Source organism: Alexandromys fortis, unplaced genomic scaffold (genome assembly GCF_014885135.2).
Source record: "Alexandromys fortis isolate MF-2015 unplaced genomic scaffold, M_Fortis_MF-2015_v1.1 scaffold_156, whole genome shotgun sequence".
NCBI classification, from domain to species: Eukaryota; Metazoa; Chordata; class Mammalia; order Rodentia; family Cricetidae; genus Alexandromys; species Alexandromys fortis.
This window is the reverse complement of record NW_026068028.1, coordinates 2,054,228-2,075,428: the sequence shown is the minus strand read 5'-3', so window position 1 is coordinate 2,075,428 and position 21,201 is coordinate 2,054,228. Positions and strand designations below refer to the sequence as shown.

The 21,201-nt window shown below is 46.7% G+C and overlaps 1 protein-coding gene across 1 annotated transcript in view; it reads left to right on the top strand.

Moving 5' to 3' along the window:
* The window catches only part of Prkca (protein kinase C alpha), a 387,467-nt gene that overhangs the window by 272,383 nt on the left and 93,883 nt on the right, over positions 1–21,201 (top strand). The gene's annotated exons all lie outside the window — the stretch shown is intronic.

Here is a 21,201-nt window from a genome sequence, read left to right as displayed (position 1 = left end):
CCCCTCATCATTTTATCAGGAAGGGTTTATATTTCCATTTGTATTTATGGCTTTTAAACTTTCATAACTGTTGGAAAGACTGACTTTAACAATTTATCTATACACATAAAAATATGTGATAAGCAAAAGACACAGGAAAGATCTGTTTAAGAAAAGAAGAAAGTGGAAAGAATTCAGAGAAAGCTTTACTTTGGGAAAGTCTTCAGGGTTTGGAGAGGATTTTGTTTGTTGTTTGGTTGTTTGGTTGATTGGTTGGTTATTTTTTAGCATTTCTTTCTTTCTTTCTTTGAAAAATAAGCACATTTTCTTCCCAGAGCTGTCCTCTCAAGTCAGAATGCAAAGAAGCTAAAGAATTTTGAGGTGTTATTCTGGATATCCTCATGGAGGGTATTTTTAAGACAAAACCTTTTACCTGTGCTTCCCTTCTATGAAGTCAATACTGTCATCAAAGTCATCACTCTGCCTATGGGAAAAGTGGGGCCAGGAGTTGGGAGTTTCTGTGTTAGCTGCCATCTACTGCAAGAAAAGTCTCCTCTGATGAGGGTTGACCAATGCACTGATCTATAAGTATAGCAATATGTCATTAGGAATTGTTTTATTTAGCAGAATGATAGTAGAAAGTTTTCTCCTTATATCCTCAAATCTATATGGCCTCAGATTCTTAGTCTCATTGGCAGTGTTGGGTACAGGTCCCATCTCACAGACTGGGTCTTAAATCCAATAGAAAACTAAAAAGTAGTTGGTTGTTCCCATAACCCTGGTGCCACTGTTGCACGGGTGGGTATATCTTCTCTCCAGACAGGTTATTGTAGTTTGCAATGTTCACCGCTGGGCAAGACTGGTAACCTGCACAGTACCTTCCATCACTATGCACACTGCCTAGTAGGGGTGAAAGTTTCAGCTGAGTACCAACTAGATTTCTCATGTTCTTTGTCTTTGGTGTGTGCTATCTTCCACAATAGAATCTTACCACCAAATTCTGCAGGGTAACACAGAACACTGAAATAGCTTGTAATGTTTGGGAAGGGTTATGAGACCAGTAATTCAAAAAGAGATGCTATAGGTTTTATTTGATAGTATATGGTTTGGAGTTGGAGTTTTATGCCCCCATCATAGAGAAAATCTATTAAAATCCTTTTTATATATGTTTGCATTTTAAGAATTTTCTACAGTAATAGGTTCCCATGCAGCTTTTTTAAAAGGCCAGCTACTTTCTAAGTATTTTCTGTATCTAACTTAAACCTGTAAAAAAGTTTGCTTTATGAATCTTGCTTTAGAGATGGAGAAATTGAGGCACAAGGAAATTTAGTAGCTTGCTCCTGAAAATGGGAACTGTAAATGCTTTAATTGTACTTTTATAGTACTGATAAGAATGGGAATCTATTTCTAAGATAGTTACTGGATATAGCTCAGTGGGAGGTCACTAGCTGAAAATTCATGACTCTATAAAACCAAAACAAAGTAAATTAAGCTTCAGTTATTTATGCAAAGGAAATACAGCCCTAAATTCAGAAAGTAAGGCTCAAGTAAATAGCTAATTAGTAATAATATCTTGAACATCACATTATTATTTTGACAGCACTGGAGAGCAAACCTAGAACCTTGCACATGTTAGGCAAACACATCCTATGATCTTGGAGTGGGTGGGGGGTTGTGACAAGATTTCACTATGTAGCCCAGGCTGGCCTCCATCTATCTTTCTGGCTCTGCCTCCTAAGTGTGGGTATACAGATGGGTGCCACCACTTCCAGTTAGTTATTAGACAGACTCAAAGAGAAGACATCCAACTCACATCTTTTGGCATTCCATAGTATCAAGGAGAATGACAAGCTAAGCAGTCCTTCTAGGGACAGATGATCTGCCCTACCATTCCCCTCCTGCTACCTCCTCCTTGGTGTATGGTTCAGGCAACGGTTTGTCCTGAGAAAACCTGTTGACAACAGCTAACAGCAGCTACCACTTCTGTAGTGCCCAGGGTGTACCTCGTCTTTCTTTGCACCATGCACATTAGGTCCCTTGTCTTGTTGGCTCCTCAGGCACTCTCATCAGGGGGGTAACCATTCTTGCCCATATCTTCAAGATGAGCCAGGATGTGGGGAGGAAAGATAGAAATTGCCCTAAGCCACAGAGAAGAAGGTAATGGAATTGGCCAGACCCCAGCTCTTCCTTTCCACACCTAGGCTCCGAGACGCCCGGGAGTTTCTCTTATTGAATAGAGAGCTCCCTTTGGGACAAACAATAAACCCACCAATATTTTGCAAACTTGCATTTAGCAAAATGCTCCAAGACGCTCTTGAAAATCCTAACATGGAACTTAAAACCAGGGGAGAAAAGGGGACCACGTGGAAGGATTAAAGAGCAAGCCAAATCCAAGTGTCATTAACTGCCAAATTATGTGGTACCAAAATAGCACACTACGGGCAAGTGCTCAGGAAGTGGAGGGGACTGGGAAAGAAAAGACCCTTTGAAAGAGACCGCTGTGAGTCTTCAAAAGGTAGAGGGAAGAGCGCTCGCAGGGAGGGGTCAAATAGAACGTGGGAATTAGCGTGGCTTTAATGAGAACGCACATATGAGCAATAGAGAACAATGAGCAGAGCTTAGGGTCCAAATGCAAGCAACTTCTTAGAAAATGCATTTCAGCCGAACCCCTGAGCAGCTGTGTTAATTGCTAGATTCGCTGAGTCCCCATTTCACCTATGTGGATTTGCTCAGGTTGAAAATAATTTCCAAAGTAACTTAGGAGCTCCCGGTGGGAGCTCCGCTTTGGGATGGAATCACCCTTTTGAAATCAGAGGTAAGTTTGATTTCTAAATTGGCGCAGCATTTCTGGGAATGACATCCTCTTCCTTGGTATATTTTTATATTGTCGCCTCTGGGCAGGGGTGCTGGTTGGTATCAGAACAGTTGCCCCCTTAGCCCATCCGCGGAGATTTAAAAAGCTTTCCTACATTCTTGTATCTTTTTTTTATTTGTTATGGAATGATAAAAGAAATTCCTCGTGAGAAGCAATTTTCAGTTTAATGTTGTAAGTAAATGAGGGAGAAATACCACCTGCTTCCTGGCTGTTTCAGGAACAAGTCTCTCCCACAGATACATTATTTGAGGAAGAGTATAATTTTCTCGTATACTTTGGTTTGTTAATGTAGCGTGGAAATTGATGTTCTAACCTGAGTTCTCATGGGGTGGGCAATGGGATACCCTTCTCCTGGCCTGTGGCCCTTGCCACACATGGACCTCCCCTTCTGAACTTCCTCTTAGGCTTTAAGACACTCACTGTTCAGGGCCAGGGTCTCTCCTTCCTGGGTGCTGAGACCGACCGCCATGTTGTGGGATTGAAACATCAATTCTTCCACCTCCTCGTAGCATATTTAATACAGAACCCAAGCAATGAGGCTTAGCTCCCTGTGATACTCCGGTTCTCTTAGCATCAGCTTGTGACTTCTCCTGGATAATTGTAGACCGTGTCTGTCCACCCTAGACAGGGCACCAGTGACAGACCAAGAGAATCATTCTAACCAAGTCCATCTTGGTAGACCATTGAGTTTACTGGACTTATTTACAAGAGTGTGGGTGATCCAAAGAGCTGCACCACAGAGATTGTCTCACCCCAGTGTAATCGAAAGCATTCTAAGGCTGCAAAGATTAAATTTCTGCTTCAGTTAACTTCCCTCCCATAGCAAGTCCAGAAACCAGGTGCATTTGGCCATTGCAATTTTTTGAAGTCCCAGATATGATCACACAGTCAGTTCACAGAGAGGAGTATGAGAGAAAAAGGAGTGGCTATAATCTCAGGTGAGGGCCCCGTGACCCTATGCCCACTCTCTCTATAAAGTAGGGGTAATAGGTCTGTTCCCATGAGGATTCCTTGCAGATAATCATAACTGCTCTGATACAAGATGGTAGCATCCATTTCATGCCCAGAGAACAGCATTCCACACCAGCATCTCAACAGGGCACTCAGATGGTTACGATGGGGAAGCACATTATGGAGTGGGTGATGTTTATGGGGGAGTTCAACATGCAAAGAAATGATGGGGCACACGAGGTCCCTTTAGGAGCAGTGGGGGCTTGCAGGAAGCTGCCTTGACTGATCAATAAAGCTGAAGGTATGTTGTGTGAATGAACATTTATTTATTCACCCCATGTAGGGGGCCAATGATAGACCAAAGGATAGATACCACTCAAGTCCAGCTTGATGAACCAATGAGTTTTATTGGGGTACACTTACAGGAATATGAGTGAGGGGTTACCTATAGGGACAGAAATGACTCAAAGGCAGCTACATCATCAAAACCTGCCTTGTGGGTGACAGCTGTAAGCCTGTAGCTCACTGTATCATACAACCTGAGGTTTAGCGTTAGATTATTCTTCACAAGTTAGAGAGTGCCTTTCTAAGTAGCTTGGTTGGTCTGAGACTCTTTCAGGGAGTTTGTCTAATCTGAGCGTGTCCTTACTGTTTATATATGCTTGCAGAGGGACAGGGTAGTGAGGTATGGTCAATTTCAGGGACTTCCTTACACCTTTGGATTGTTTGCTTTCAGGGTTTAATGAGCTTCTTTTCGGTATGCAAAGTCTCACTTCCCCTTTGAACATCCTATATCCTAATGATCTGCCCTCTAAGATAAAGGTTTTTAATCTCCTGGAAAATTGAAACACAATAAGGTGACAGATTCATATAGGGAGTAATAGAAGAGCCATGAGGACAGAAAAGATGGCTCTCTAGGCAGAGTACAGAGCGTGTCCAAGAAGCACCATGTCATAGAGGATTTCAAAAGAGAAATGGAGAGTGGGGTCAGGGGATGATATTTCTCTCCGTTGTCAAAGGATTAGGGATCTGACCATCCCCGTCCTTAGGAGCCATGTCGTGGAGGCTTTCCGTTCAATTCTTCTTTACACAGGGAGCCCTTAGTTGCAGGCAGTTATGTGTTGAACAGATAGAACATATGTCTTCTCACCCAGTGTTCACAATAACCATGGACTTGCTGTCTGTGCCCGTGACGGAGCACAGGAATAGCCTGTAGTTTACTGGGAGGCTAGACGCAAGTTCCTTCACTGAGGGCAGATTACTGGGAGGCTAGACGCAAGTTCCTTCACTGAGGGCAGACGGTTGTAGAATAGCCAATGGGATGCCGTCAGGAAAAAGCTGAATGGCTGCTTTGTTTAAAGGCAAAGCTGCTAGCTAGGGGTCATCTCTGTTAAACAGTGTCTTGCCTGTGGGGTTTGGAGCCAGATTGGGAACACAGGAGGTGACAGCTGAGGAATCAGGTCCTTTGGGTTGGCATAGAGTAGGGATGCCATCCAGGAGTCAGTTACCCTCAGATGCATTCTGACTATCCCATCCATTGCTAGCAATGCTGCGTTCAGCTTCCTGTTGAGGTGGTATCAGTAGACCCCTCCACTCCAAGATATCTTTCTTGTTTGTGCTCAGCACTAGACATTTAAGTACTTGGAGTTCAGCAGTCATTCAACAAGGAAAGTATCTACTAAAGAGCCTTGATCCATGGTTACACACTCATGGCTAGAAAATGGTCATGTTCTAATTCTGTAATTCCTCATTTCCATCACTTGGTAGTCTTCTGAATGAACTGCTTCCATTTCCTTCTCCCTACAATGTGCTGGGGATGTTGACTTGGGCTCACAAGTCAATTTTTCAGTGTCTTTTTTTAATGCTCAAATTGTCCCAATTTGCGACAGTGGGAGCCTCTTCCAGCTGGCTCCAATGTCTTTTTGATGTAATCCCCTAAGTGTTGCTATTTCTCTTGGGTACTTCCTTTCTTTTTAGAATACAAAAACTCACCTAGTACCTCAGTCATTGCTTCAAGGAAGTTTTTGTTGTTGTTGCTGCTGCTGCTGCTGCTGCTGTATTATGTTTGCTTGTTTTAAAGTAAGAAATAGTACTTCAAATCCAAGATCTGGGAGCTGAGGGTGTTCAGTACTCCCGGGGCATACTCTTTTCAGTATGAAGGTGAGAGCTGTTTTAATGACTCCACCCTACTGCTTCCAACCCTGGGCCTGCTGCTGCCTTCCCACAGCTTATGTTCCCACTTCCTGTTCCCGTCAATAGAACCCTGGCTCAAAAGGTGTCCGTGTGTGTGCTGTTTCCCTGTCCTCTGAACATACAGCAGAACTTCAGTTATACCAAAACCCCTATGAGGAGCAAGCCTATATTTGATTTCAGTGTTCTTGGGGTCCCAGCACAGGCTGCACAGCCAGAATACTGTTGTTTGGCAAATGTTTTGCTGCGGAGTTTCAGTAGCAATCAGATACGTGTTGCCCTACTCAAGTAAGCAACTTCAAGGTCAATGCTATCAACTGCATGGCCCGTATAGCAGACATCTATTTCTCGTAGTTTTGCAACAAGTCCAAGATGAAAGCACTGGAGTCTGGTGTCTGACTAGTCAGGCCCCTCGTCCTGGTTGACAGGTAGCCGTCTTCTTTTCTCTCTGCATGAAGAAGAGCAGGCCTGCTTTCTCCTTCTTTATAAGGGCACTGACCCCACCACGGGTACTCCACCCTCATCTCCTCAACACTTCCCAAAGGCCCCACTCTCAAACGCCGTCTCATTGAGACGGGGGTTTCAATACGGGAGCCCAAGGGAGGATGGAGACAAACACTGAGCTCACAGCACTCAGCTTCTCTAGAAATGGCCCGAACTGGAAAGATGTTCTTCCCGGTAGGGTGGCCTAGGAAATGCACAGTGTCCTCGTCAGTGTTCCGACCAGTATCTTATCATCTGAGTCAGGGGAAATGAGTGAATGAATTCAGATACTGAGACATTCTGCGGGATAACTCACCTGGGTTTTCCAAAATCTGCCAATTTCATGAAAAACAAACAGTCAAGGGGACTGTTCTTGATTGAAAGAGGCTAATGGGACATGGCCACCAAATGCCATGTGTACTGCTTCGCTGGATCTTGGATCTGAAGCAAAACTCCAAACAGCTCTAGAGGGCATTGAGGACCATGGGGGAATGTGTGGTAATGTGTTTATATCAGTGTAAAGTTCCTGAGTGGCAATGGCGGTGTGTAGTTATGAAGGGGGTTGTGAAATAGCTTGGGGATCATTATTCTGACATGTGTAGTATCCGAATGGGTCAATAAAAACAACAACTACAACACACACACACACACACACACACACACACTGAGGAGACAGCTCAGTTAAAGTAATTGCTGTGCAAGCATGAGGACCTGAGTTTTATCCTCAGCACCTGTATAAAAAGCCTAGCATAGTAGCCCACACTTGTACCCAAGTGTCAGTGAGGCAGAGACAGGAGGATCTCTGGGACTCTGCAGGTCAGCTAGTCTGACCTAACCAGTGAGTTCCAAACCAAAGGTGGTGGGTGAGATTCCTGAGGATGACACCCAAGGTTGTCCTGGATTCTGGCTTACACACACACACACACACACACACAGCATTTAAAAACAGAAGCACGAGCACTGTGCAGATGAGAGCACATGGAATAGAATGGTATTAATGATAATTAGAGAATATAAATGGAGGGCGTGGAGGTATTCATTGTACTGTTCTTGCAGCTTCACTGTTAGAAATTGGTTCAAATTTTTCAAACCAAGCACAAATTTCCTAAAGGCTGGGCTGCATTAGGTATGTCTGGAGCCTTGTTCTAGCCAGCTGGGTATTCGGTGCCCTCTGTAAGGAGCACTGCCGGCTAGAAGGAAGCCCTGAGGCTTGCAACATCTGATCGCCCAGGCAGTGCAGCCTCCCTGTCTGGTTCTTGTGCTCCACTGAGCTTATGTATCTGCCCACAGCCCCCAGTGGAAATCAAGCAAAAGAATCCTGGTCAGAGGCCCTGAAGCCCTGTTTGTGGTCTGTTCTTACGTGACCCTTTGCTTCAGTTAATGTAGCAAGGCACTGAATATTCCTCAGAGCCAGCTGGGGCAGCTGCATGGGACTTGTCACCATGTGCCCTTGCAGACCACAGCATCCTGTCTCCTTCCATGCACAGAAATGCCCAGCGTTTGCAAGCCACCTGAGACCGTGTGCATTGTGCCTATTTTCCAGATAGCCTGAGTAGAAGAGGAAGAAGGCAAGCTTAGCCAGTCAAGGAGTATAGTTTGGGCTCATGGACTGTGTGTGATGAGTTGAGAGGGCTCAGGACTGAAAGAACCACATCTAGGAGCCTCCCTCGATCAACATCCAGGCCTTGGAGGGTGCCTTCTCCTTGGGTTTCAGTCTCCAGTCTCGGGCCCTGGGAGTCCTTTGTCTCTACCAAGGTCACCAGATCATTGCTAATCTGTATAATATTTTGTTTCAAGCAGTCTTCTCTCTTTAAAAATGACATAGACAAGCTTTAGTACCCTTGCCTATATGAGGAATGGACTTTAGTCATTTGGGCCTAAAAGCAGCTGGAGGAAAGTCCTTTTGTACCAGGGAGCAGCTGTGCTTTCTTGACCAAATGTACTTTCTCTAGTGCATGTGCACGTGTCTTAGAAGTGTTGCTGGCCCATCAACAGTCACCGTGTCTGTGTGCGGTGGGAGGGGGAGGGTATGATACCTTCCCATGTGACATTACACAGTAACAGGATTCTATCATTTATAGACCAGGAAGTAGGATGAGAAGAAGCCCACTGTCTGAAGGGTACTGCTCTCCTTCTCAGAAAGTAACGATGACAACGATCAAGGGCGCCCATTTTCCAGTGGTCTCTCTGTGGGCGGGCTCTTGGAAGCAAGGGCGCTGACGGTTAGCCATCCAATTAAGATACAAGTAGCAGATGCAGGGAAAGAGGTATTAAGGCCAACTAAAGGTGCTGCTAGTATTGAGGGCCCAGGTGGAGTGAGAAGAGAAACCAACATTGACTAAGCACCCACCATGCAGATATATTTCTTAATATAATTATCATTAAGAATTAAGAATTATTATAAAAATTGTAATCCACATCACCATCATATAACTGAGGAAACTGAAACTTGAGAGCTCTAGGCCCAGCCCAGAGGACAGTCCACTTTGTGTGTCCCAGCATGCCCTCCCCACACTCTAACACGGATAACCCGGGAACGATCACGTGCTAACTCACAGACACTTCTTCAGCTTAGGCACAGGGTGCTGTTGCTGAAGGTGCGTGTAGTTTCTCGTTTCTCGCCTGGAGTTGATAGCCGACACTACCCCGCATTGGCCCCGAGCTTCCCGTAATTATGGCCGTGCTCTTAGCACCATTATGGGTGTGGGTCTGCCACCATCCCCCTGCAGCCTCCACTTAACCAGGGTTTAGGTAATGACTTGTAATGAAAGTGGCAGTGGGGAATCCAGCCGAGGTTGTTCCTGAGCGACAGTGAAGACATGAAAAGGTGGAGGCCAACTCAGCTTCAGGACATCCTGACGGCGGGAGCGGGCACGCGTGCCCATCCTCCCGTCAGCTGCGCTGGCCTCTTACCGCCCTGCTTCTTTCCCTCAGCGACAGCGAGCCCTGCTGCGCTCAGTCTTAGACTTGGAAGGAAACCTCTCTAGCCATCACCACGCCTAACAAGCACATGCATCCTTTGGCAAAAGAGAACAGGAGCCCGCCTCTATGAGCCAAAACACACGCAGCAGCACTCACGTGCGAGAAAGTACTGTTGCATGCTGTCCGGTCAAATGTAGGTGCTTCCGGGTCACAGCCGGCATGATCAAAGTGGGTCTGCATCCTCTATCTGCCTTGGCTGGGCATCTCAGTGCTTTAGCTCCATGCAACCCCTTGAGGAGCCGGCACTTTGCCCCCCCCCCCCCCCCCGTTTCATCTCTCATTACTGCCTCTGACCCCTTCCGTGGTGTTTCCTCCTCACCGTGGCTTGTCTAAAGTAGGTCGCTTTCTCTATGAAATCCATGTCAGTGTCCCTCTACCAGATCATAAAAAGCCCTTTGAAGTTAGAGTGTCTCACTTCCTGTTACCAGCTGGATCCTCAAGTCAGTGCTTAATGTATTCTTATTGAGACGGATGATGGTGGTGGCGGTGGGGATACTCAAGGCACAGCATACAAAAATTCAGTCAGGCTTAGACCATGTTCCTAATATCCTGGATCCAAGAGACTCTTCCCATTTTAGTTCTCCATCTGGATTAAGTTAGAACGCCCTGTTTTAGCCTAACTCGTGAAGCCGCATGACTTTTGGAACCCTTCAGAGATGTGTGCACCAGCCCACAAAGGAGTTGCATCCTTGAAGGAGAGAGCTGTCACTGTTTACATCCCGATCCGGGCGCCGCGCCCTGACTTCACGGTGGCACAGCTAAATGTCAGCTGTGTACTAACTAGCGGTGTGCCCTCCTACGGGTTGTTATTCACGCTGGTTCTCTCTGCCGTGATTTGAACATAGCTTTCCATGCTGGGTGCTTAGTCACTGGGTGCCCGTGGGAGGCAGCAAGATTCCGGTGAGGGGCAAAGGGCTGCCAGTGTCACTTGCTCAATGCAGCCCTTGTCTTCGTCCCCTGAAAGTACCCTGGTGCCACAGGCAAGTGACTTGGCTTCTGTCTTCCCATCTCAAATCATCTCCAGCCCCCGGAATATTTACAGGGGGCTCAGTCATCATCTCCTTTGACTTCAGTGACTCCTGCCACTTGGAAGTAGACTTTGAATGTGTCCCTGGGAGGTGAGATGCGGATTATATCTGGGGCCTCTTTCAAGATTGCCCCATTAGCATACAGAGACACTGACATTGATGGAGAAGGCCATCCTTGTAAGGGATTTTAATTGCTTCTAATTATAGGATTATCTTTTAAGCACAAGATTAATTGCCGTGAAATTATTGCAAGGAACTTGGTCTTCTAGAAAGTCAACACACTGGCCAAGCAAGGCATCTCTTAGAAGCTTGCAAACACTGTCTTTCTAATGGCTTCCCCTGAATCTCCTTTAACCCTTTGATAGAGGCGTGGCTGGAGGGGGTGGAGATAAGGAAGAAATAAACAACAGATGAATGGCCCAAAGAAAACTCGAGCAGTTTTTAGAGGTCATTAGATTCAACGATGGAATGTCCCAGAATAAATGCGGAGATTATCATTGATCTGTGGATCTATGTCATCTTCAAGGGTGGTCCAACCAAAAGCCCGGATGAGCGGATTCTATCTTAGGTGCTCTCCAACACTAACTGCTTTGCCCCATTAAAACTGTTCTTTCCCATGTTTTATGAAGGCCCCTCCAATTAACGTGTGTTCACGCTCTGTTTATTGGCACCAGACTGGCAAGGAAACATCAGGCTTTCTTCATCTCAGCTCCTAGGCGTTGCCACTTGGAAAGATACAGATTTCCAGAAAGGAAAAAAAAAAAAAAACAAAAAAAAAAAAAACAAGCTAAGTTCTTCAGCTCCTGGGGTGGTTCTAAAATATCCTGGTTTAAATAGAGTGGGCTGGAGCCAGCTGCAGGAAGGTCTACAGCACAGCACCCCCACGGGGCCTTTCTAACTCCCATTTTCCTTTGTAATCAATGCAAGGTTTGTGGTTAATTAGAGACAGTCAGGGTCCCCCTTTCAAACGCAGGCAGGCATTCCTTCCCCCCCCCCCCCAGAATAATGGAGATAGAACAGAAGAAGGCAAACAAACTTCTTATAAAAGTTTTCAAGGTGAGGGTGCTGGGTCTGGGGGTTTCCTGAGGGAAGTAGCACTTCACCAGCTCCACTGGAGGCAGGGGCTCTATCTGGCACGCCCAGCAGGCAGGGACATAACAGGAGAGCCTGCGTTTGCGGAAGTCTTCCTGGTGGTGCTTGTATAAGACGCTTGAAGTGCAGCGTACAGGGTACGTGGGAGCGTGTTTCCCTGGTATATGTTGCTGCTGTCATTTCAGAGATCATCTGAGTGATTAGTCAGGGGAGAACTGGTATGGGCAACCCGTTGCCCAAAGAGCAGTGGGTGCATAGCAATTGTAAAATAAACAAATGAACAGCCCTGTCCAGGCTCGTTGCTTCCTAATACCTATTTGGGATAACCCTAAAACCTGTTTCAAACCCCATTCCAGCCCCCAAATCACAGGGGTCTTAAACTCCAGGATGTCTGGATCCTGAAGGATGCTAATATACTTTTTTTTTTTTTTTTTTAAAAAAAGTGTTCCGCATACTTTAGCTGACTAATGTCCTATAAAGCAGGTTCCAGAGGGCTATGCCTGAGTTACAGTGGGTGTGTCCTGTTTTAGATAGGACTGTGGCTTTGGCTTTGGGGTGAGATAAATCCGTTATGACTGTTGAATAAATATCCAAGGTCATTACTCTATCCGTGTGTGTGTGTGTGTGTGTGTGTGTGTGTGTGTGTGTGCGGGCAGGTGTGCACGCAGCAAGAGCTAGTCCCGGGTGTCATTCCTCAGGTGAGATCCACTGGCCTGGAGCTTGCCAGGCAGACTGAGAGCACTGGCCAGCAAGCCTCAGGGAGGGAGGGGTCCTCCTATCTCAGCCTCCCCAGCCGTGGGATGACAAACAAGGTGCATATAATCCCGCTGTACTCGGCTTTTTGACATGGGACCTGGGCCTGGGACTCAGGAAGTGTTTCACAAACTGAGCTTTATTCTCAGCCCCCTGTTACTCTGTTAGCAGAGTTCAACTTAGCCCCGTTTAACCCTGTTTAGTCCAGCAGATTGATGTGTTCGCAGACACTTTAAACCCTTTGGATCCCGACTCATTCATTGTATAACTATAGTTATAATGGCACTCCAGCCACGAGGGAAATCTTGTCCTGGGTTTCCTTTGCTTTCCCACACTGACAGGGAAGATATAGGAACGCACTGACTTGCAGAAGAGGAGCAGGTACAGAGTGTGCTAAGAGTGTCGCGTTCAGAAAGTTTGCCTGGCTGTGAGCCTTGGTCCCGTCACACAACTTCCCTGTTTCCTGTTCTCATCCACAAAGTGTAGCAAGATGCAAGACAACAGAACTGTATGACTCCTGAGGTTTTGTTGCTATGAGAATTATCATCTTCCATCAGTGCCGGTCAGTGTCATCTGAAGGAGATGGCAAGCAAATTGGAGACGCCATGACCTCTACAGCCAGAGGGCAGGCAAGGCTTGTGGTCCAGTGATTTTCAAATGAGTTTGAATAGCACGCACCTTGTATGGGAATGCTGATGGTCTGGAAGGGTACCGGGTGCCAGAGGCAGGCTTGCTGACTTCCCTCATCACTGTGAGCAAATACCAGACAAAAAGCCACCTATAAGAGAAGGTTTCAGGTGTTTTTTTTTTTTCTAACAGTTCAGAAGAATATTATCCATCTTGGCAGGGGAAGGCAGGGCAGTGAGAGGGGCTTGGCCCATTTGGGGGCCCAGATGCAGAGAACTGGGAATGCGGGTGCTCAGCTGGCTTTCCGTATTTCCCCGTGGGTTTTCCCTGGAAATACTCAGACACACCCAGAGGTGAGCTTCATCAATGCACGAGGTGTCTCATAATCCAAGCAAGTTAACAATTGCTATTAAAAGGCTTCTGTGCATCAGAGGCAGGGGGAAGGCAGCTCACAGAGTGAAGACAGCCTGCAGAATGGGAGGAATCTTTGCTCAGTGTGCATCTGACAGACGATTAATATCTAGAAGATACAAAGAACTGAAATCAATGCGATATCAAATGAGTCAATAAGCAGGCTAATGAGACAAGCAGACAGATCTCAAAAGCTGGGAAACAAATGGCCAATAAATAGGAAGCAAACATGTTCGATTTCCTCAACTACCGGGGAAATGCAAATGAAAACTGCATTGGAGACTTCATCTGATCCCAGTCAGTCAGTAATATCAGGAAAACAACAGATGCTGGTGAGGGCGGGGACACCAGGAAACCCTGCGGGTGGGAACCGAACCTAGTGTAGCCCCTGTGGAGAATCAGCAAGGAGACGCCTCCAAAAACTAAAAGTACATCTTCCGCAATCTTCCGCATGAGCCGTTTTTTATATTGCCCCTAGGCATTTACCCGAGGAGCCGTAGGTCAACTAACCCATCATGGAGCTGTTAGCAGCCAATGTTTACTACACTGCTCACAACAGCGAAGTTATGACACCAATCTCAGGGTCCAGCCGTGGAGAAACCGACAAAGTCCAGTGTGCATGCCAGGTGGAATGTCTTCCAGCCTTAAAGAATGACATGATTTCATTTGTAGGGTAATGGATGCAACCGGAGGCAATTTTATTAAGCGAGTTAAGCTAGACTCAGAAAGTATCGCATGCTGTCTCTCATTTGCGTTTCCCGGATCTTATGTAGAGAGATGAAATCTTGAACACAAAAGACAACCTTCCTGGGGAGATTAATGGGGTGGGTGGGGTCAGAAGGGTAGGGAGTAAGAACTACACAGACACTTGGGCGAAGACTTCAGATTTAGAAAAAGAAAGCTGAAGGCGGCTATCACATCCCAACACACACACAGGCACACACGTGTGCACACATTCATGCATGCACACATGCATGCATACACACATGCACCCCACCTGACAAGTCGGGCTTCTTCAACTACAGAAAACACAGCCTGGATCATATCTCTTTGGTCCTTTCTGTTCCACCTCTGGTACTATGTTGGACACAGTCTGAATGCCCTTTCTGGACTCTTGACATCTCTGTCCATGTTGACCATGATCACAGGGCAAAGAAGAGACTGAACAGGAGAGGGAGGATTCTCCTGAACTGGAAAGGGAAAACCGCTAAGCAGACAAACCAGTATGTAAAGCAGGACTCCCGGAAGACATACCCAGGCTGTCCAGGAAATTAGTTTGGGAGCCAGGTTCTTACCATCTATGTGGTCCCGTTTCCTTTGCCCCTGTTACACCCTTGACAGTGTCTGACCTTGTCACCAAAGCGTCACACGACTCCTTTGTTTGTACTGAACAAGCAGACCTGCTCCTGGCCTGGCTCCTTTCCAGAAACAGCCAAGGGGAAAGCAAAATTTGATTTGGCAACCTTGCCCAGCTCAGCCGCCCACTTGCTAATTACCCCTCTTATCTAGACTCTATAAAACAGCACTCCCAGCTAAGCGTAAATGCTGTAGGAGAGGTTCAGGTGATGATGTACCTCCAGGAAGCAGAGGCCTTTGAATGGCGTCCCAGGCAGAATGTGGAGCAAGGAGGAGCTGACTGATTAGAGCCAGGAAATGGACAAAGCTCTCTGCAAGGTGTTTTGAGCTGTTGGCCTTCAATGACCCTCCCCTGGTAGCAGCTTTGTCTGTGGGCTGTGTGGCTTGCTTGGCAGCCCCTGCCTCTCACCCCCAGAACTTTCCTTCCACTGAGAATTCCAGCTGCGAGAAAGAACGAGCTGGCACCTGCTAACAATGCCTCTGAACGCTTAGCCTCTGTCCCAGGGAAAGCCGGTCCACATGGCTTCCTTTTACCAGGAAAAGAAAAGCAAGGTCCATTTTCTCCGTGAGTCACTGCCACAGGGTCCTCCATGGTTAGGAAAGCGGGTGTCTCCCATGTGGTTTGAAAGCTGTGGGCATGGCGGGCAGAGGATCAGGGCCGCTCTCCAGCCTCTTGACTCTGAAACACAGAGGTTGCCTGTGCCTACTTCTAAGTACATGGGGGTCTGTATTCTACACATGGCCCCTTACTTGTGGATTCCAGAACCCTGGCTGTTTTCCTGTTTGATTTCCCCCCCATTTGACAGTTTGCCACCACAGTGATTATTTCAGTGCACGGTAGCCATAAGCAGCCTGAGAATGAAGGTTTGGGGAAATGAACACTTTGGTCATTTCTGTGAACTAAAAGCTTTGTACCCAAAGACTGGGAAAGTAGCTCAGTTGGTAAAGTGCCTGCCATGCCAAGATGAGGACCCGAGTTCAGATCTCTAGTTCCCACGTATAAAGCCAGATGTGGGGACCAGGAAGACAAGAGAAGATATAGGGCCCACTGGCCAGCCAGTATAGCCAATTAGTGGACTCTGGGGTCCCGTGAGAGACTCTGTCTCAAGAAATAAGGTATAATGATAAAAGAAGGTACCTGATGTTGACCTCTGACCCCTGCATAGGCATGTACAGGCATGCGTGTGCATAGGGACACACACACATACACTCATTTCATCAGCATTTCCCCCCATTCTCAGCATCATATTTCATTAGAGTCTAAGGACCTTGGCAGATAAGGCCTAGCAGGCAGGGAGATCACAAAGATAAGAGGAGTGTCCAGGATTTTCCTCTAACCGTGACTGAGGCAACAGAGGATTTGCCAGTGACAACCGCTTAGCCATGACATCATCTGTTTAACATCTGTTCAACTCAGTAGTCACAGGCCAATGATGGCCATGGAGAGCAAGTACAAACACTTATCCTGCCCCTCTCTCCAAAGACCATGGGGTTCCAGAGAGGAAATGGTGTCTTGCACTCCCCAGATGGCTACCTGCAAGCAACCTTGCACAGGGAGTTATCGGTACTGTACCTGCAGCCGTGGGGAGGGCAGTTGGTTGTTTCTGCACACCCATGTACAAAAGAGGTCTTTGCTAGTGGGTTGTTCCAGGACTAGCACTTGAGGCTCAGGCGGAGCGTTTCTAGTAAGGGTGCCCAGCAAACCCATCAGAAGTGGAATTCCTGGGACAAGCAGGCAGAGACAACTGCCCGTCCTGAGCCTGAATGGAGAAAACAATGCCCTCAGTAGCCTTTACCCTTAAGCAGTCGGCTTCTTCGGGTTGGGGTTGGGACAGAACCAAGAAGCATTTTGTCTTTGTCTGCCACGCTGCGTCGAATGCTTATGATTTTATTAGCAGCTGCCCGGGAGCCAGGGCTGATTTAATTTAATTTAATCTCCTAGGTTATTTCAGTTTGGTGTAGTCTATTTTAAGCACAGATGAAGGGGAAGTAATCAGACCAGGGGGTGGATGTGGATGCAGGAGGGGTCTTCCGCTCCCTGGGTGGTTACTCCAGTTCAATCCGTCTAGATCTACAGGAAAGAACTCCATGGAGGGAGGCCGATCAGCCAACCAAGTTCTTCTCTCAATGTTGTCGCCCCCATCCTCTATTGACTTTGGGGGATATTATAGGGATGTTCATCATACAGCTGTGAGTCTTTTTCCCTGGGGCCCAAGAACCAAATAAAGCCCCCTACCCTTCTACTTAGGCTTTGACCATCAAGGTAGTTGTAGCATCCTGGTGTGTTTAGTTTGGTGGTAGGCATTCATTCTTTCTCTAGTGTTTTACTGGTCTGGGATTTGAAGCGTGGGAGAGAGGATTCTGCCCAGATTTTGGTGGGTGTTGCCTGAGCGACAGTGTTATTCAGAGCCTCCTATAGTGATGCCGAGAGCCCCAAAGTCACCAGAGTCTTTAGGCCTGGAGATGGCATCCCAGCCTTGGCCCAAGAGTAGAATCTCAAAGCCACCCATCACTTTCTGTCCCCAGGAGGAGCCAAAATGCTGTGCATCTGGTTTAGTCCTAGTAGTGGTAAAGAACAGGGGCAACTCATGGTTCACTGAAGTATGATTTGGGGTTCAGCCTGAAGATCTGCAAAGCAAAGCAGCCAGCCACTGGCTCTTACCTCACCCTCAGTCTGAAAATGGAGATTGAGATTGGGATTCTTGGAGGCAGAATAATGTGACTGTTTTTACTCCAGTTCAGTTGGAGACAGGTTCCTACAGTCCTAGGAATGCCCGCCTGTGGTGGAGGTAGGTAAGAGGCTGTGCCTGTGAAAATTTGCCAGGCCGGACTGACATCATGGGAGACAATCTCATTGCAGACAATGGTGTCATCCAGTTTTGTTTTGTTTTGTTTTGTTGGGGGGGGGCAGTTTGAGACAGGGTTTCTCTGTAGTTTTGAAAGCTGTCCTAGAACTTACTCTGTAGACCAGGCTGGCCTCAAACTCATAGAGATATGCCTGCCTCTGCCTCCTGAGTGCTGGGATTAAAGGCATCATCCAGTTTTATACACAGGCTCCAAAGGGGGAAATTTGTATTCCCATTGGTACCATGTACCCAGAGTCTCACTGACTGTGGGATCCCTAAGCTCACAATGATGTCTGGTACCTGGTAAGTGTACAGGGTGTGTCCACATGTTGCTGGGAGTTTCCTCAGATGATGCTGATAATATTAATAACAAAGCTAAGAGCGATCGCATATTTATATGGTGGCAAGAAGTATGTCAAGTTTCTTTTCTCTTTTGCATTAGTTCACTTAAGTGGTCCTGTGGGGTGAGACACTTACTCTCTTTATGTCACAAATGAGGAAATGGAGGCTTACAGGATTTGGGAAACTTTCCGAGGTGAAGACATAGAGTCAGAACTTGATTCCAAGCAGGACATTTCTATTCCGTGCTCTGGGGATTTCCGAGAGAAAAGAGCTAAAGGTTTGGGTCACCTCCGAGAGTAGAGGCTCAACGCTAAAGAGTAGAAATGCCATGAGGAGGAACCTGGTGTGTAGTGTGTGTGTCGAGAGTAGGAACGGCAAGTGGGAGCTCAGGTGAGCCAGGCGCCTTTGAAATTCAACAGAGGCAGTAGGTACTTTGCACCTACCGATGCGCCCTCCTACCGGTGCTCCCTCCTACTAGTGCTCCCCCCCTACCTGTGCTCCCTCCTATCGGTGATCCCCCCCTACCTGTGCTCCCTCCTATCGGTGCTCCCCCTACCTGTGCTCCCTCACACCGGTGCTCCCTCCTACCAGTGCTCCCCCCTACCTGTGCTCTCTCACACCGGTGCTCCCTCCTACCAGTGCTCCCCCCTACCTGTGCTCCCTCATACTGGTGCTCCCCCCTACCTGTGCTCCCTCACACCGGTGCTCCCTCCTATGGCGCTCCCTCCTCCTGGTTGGCTCTCTCACCACATCTTCTATCGCGTGTTCCAACGAGGTGGCCATCACACCCCAGGCATCTTGAGTCACATTCTCTAAGACCAAGAGAAAGCTTACAAAGATGTGCAGCTAGTGAGTTGTCTGCCATGATTCTGGGGCTGGGTGCGATCACAGCACTGCAGTCCTGGTCGCTACCCATTCCAGCCTTGCAGTCGGTTAGATTAAAAATTAGTAGTGCAAACAAGCTACCGTGCCGAGGATGATGTCAAGGAAGCTAGTGAAGCTAGGGCTCTCTCTGCTGCTCAGAGCAGATCACACGTTAGGAAAGGGTGGCCTCTAAAGGCAGGAGAGGGGACAGCCTGTCTTCCATGTTGGAGGCTCCAGTGCTCACTCTTGTAATCTTCCAGGAGAGAACCGATCCCTGGAGACTAAGTCCAATGTAGTCTTGACTGGATAGTTTAGCAAGATGCCAGTTTATTGATTTGTAGAGAGAAATAGAATTTTCCCTTACTTTTTGAAAATCTGAGCATTCTCTCTATGGCCAAGATCGTGGAGAGAGCAATTATAATGAACCCAATTTATTAATTTGCCATTTAAAATGCTGTCCTACAAGCTACATACTATCCTTCCATATAGTCCTTCTCTCCCCCATGTCAGACCCCAGGGAACTCAGAACCCTGCCTGGTGAGCATGGGATTGTAACAGGAGGAGGCAAATGCTCACTGGCATCATAAAAGCACTCAGTTAACCGCCTGGGCACTTCCCCAGACCCAGACTCATAGGCACTGATTGTGTTTGCCTTGGACCCTCATCTTATTTAAATATATTTACACCAGGCATGGGCTGGTCTTGAAAGCTTTAGAGCCCTTGGGACCCTCATCTCCATCAAGGAACTTGGAGAAGCTATGCTCTTATTCAGTATTGGGAGATCAGGGAGTCTGCTGGTTCTCCAGGAAGAACCTTGCTTTCTTCCCTTCCTAGTACCCAAATGCTGTGGTTTGAATATATCCATCAGAACTTACGTATTGGAAATGTAGTCTCCAAAGTTGTGTGTTAATAGTATTTGAAAATGGCACCTTAGGGAGGTTAAAGGGGCTCTGCCTGAAGGCATTCCTTTACAGGGGTTTACTTAACTCGGGGACCAAAATCCTCACTTTCTTATGGAGTCTACAAGTAGATTTTAACTTACAAAGGAAACGCAAAAGGGCTGATCTTAGCAGATTACATCATATTATGAATCCCAGGTAGGAAGGACATTGCACAGGAGTGTAGGGGACAGCCTCAATGGCAGTGTGAACCTCACTGATTCAGAATGTACAATTGCCAAACCTTAGGAACAAAATATGATCTCAGCTCGTATAGAAAAACAAACTGATCCTCAAAGTAAATGTCATGACCATCTGTTTGAGTACCAGATCAGTTACCAGAGAAGCAAGTTAACCAGTGTCCAAGCAGACTGGACAGCCAATAGACAGCCCAAACGCAGCATCTTTGGGTAGACACCAAGTCTAATATGTCTTTTGTCATTTGAGAGTGAGCAAAGAAAGAAGACATATACATAATAGAGGGACCTTTTTTTTTTTAATATATTGAATGATAAGGCTGAAGAGATGGCTCAGTGGCCACAAGTGTTTACTGCTTTTCAGGAGGTCCTGAGCTGCGACCCCAGCACCCACATTTAGCAATTCACAGATGCTTGCATCTCCAGCTCCAGGAAATTCCATGTCCTCTTCTGACCCCTGTGGGCACCTGCATGCATGTGGCATATACTCACACAAAAAAAAAAACATGCATACATGTGAATAAAAAAATGAAACAACTTCTTAGATAAAAATACTAATAAATCTATGATATATAGAGAGATGAATGATGGCAGAGCAGAGACTGCCATCTGGAGGGTATACATGGTGATAACTTACTGAAGGAATAGTGCCTATCAGAAACTATTTGAAAAAATCCATATGAATCTTAGTAGAACACAAGAATACATAGTCTGTAAAACATGAACATTAAGACAAGTGAATAAAAAGATACAGAGAAAAGGCAGACATAGAGGGTTTTTGTTTGTTTGTTTTTGTTTGTTTAATGATGAAGGAATGTAGAAAGAGGCAGACAAAACGAAGGGAGGCGTGGTAAATACAAAGGCCGACAAGGAAACGTAGATTTCAACACTTGCACAAAAATCCAGAGAGGAAGTATAGGAAATCCCATCAGAGCCGCCAGAGGAAGCTGCAGGATGCAGGCAACACAGGGAAACTGTGGTGATGGAGAGGAGCTTAATAAAAATGGGAGGCTGAGAACGGGACCTAACTGGAGAATTACCTGTCTCTTCGTCCTAAGGGTCAAAGAAGAAAACAGAACTAAGGGCAGCAATGCTGTGTAATAGATGTCTGTGCACAGAGCATCCAAACTAAAAGGCGATGCTCTACCTTAGGAGAACCAATAGGAAGGAACGCACAACTAGGGCCGTTCTAGAAAACTTCAGTTACAAAGAAGGGAAACAGATGCCTTCAGAATTATAGGCGCTACAAGGGGAGAAAATCTAGTCAACTGAAAGCAAAGTAAAGAG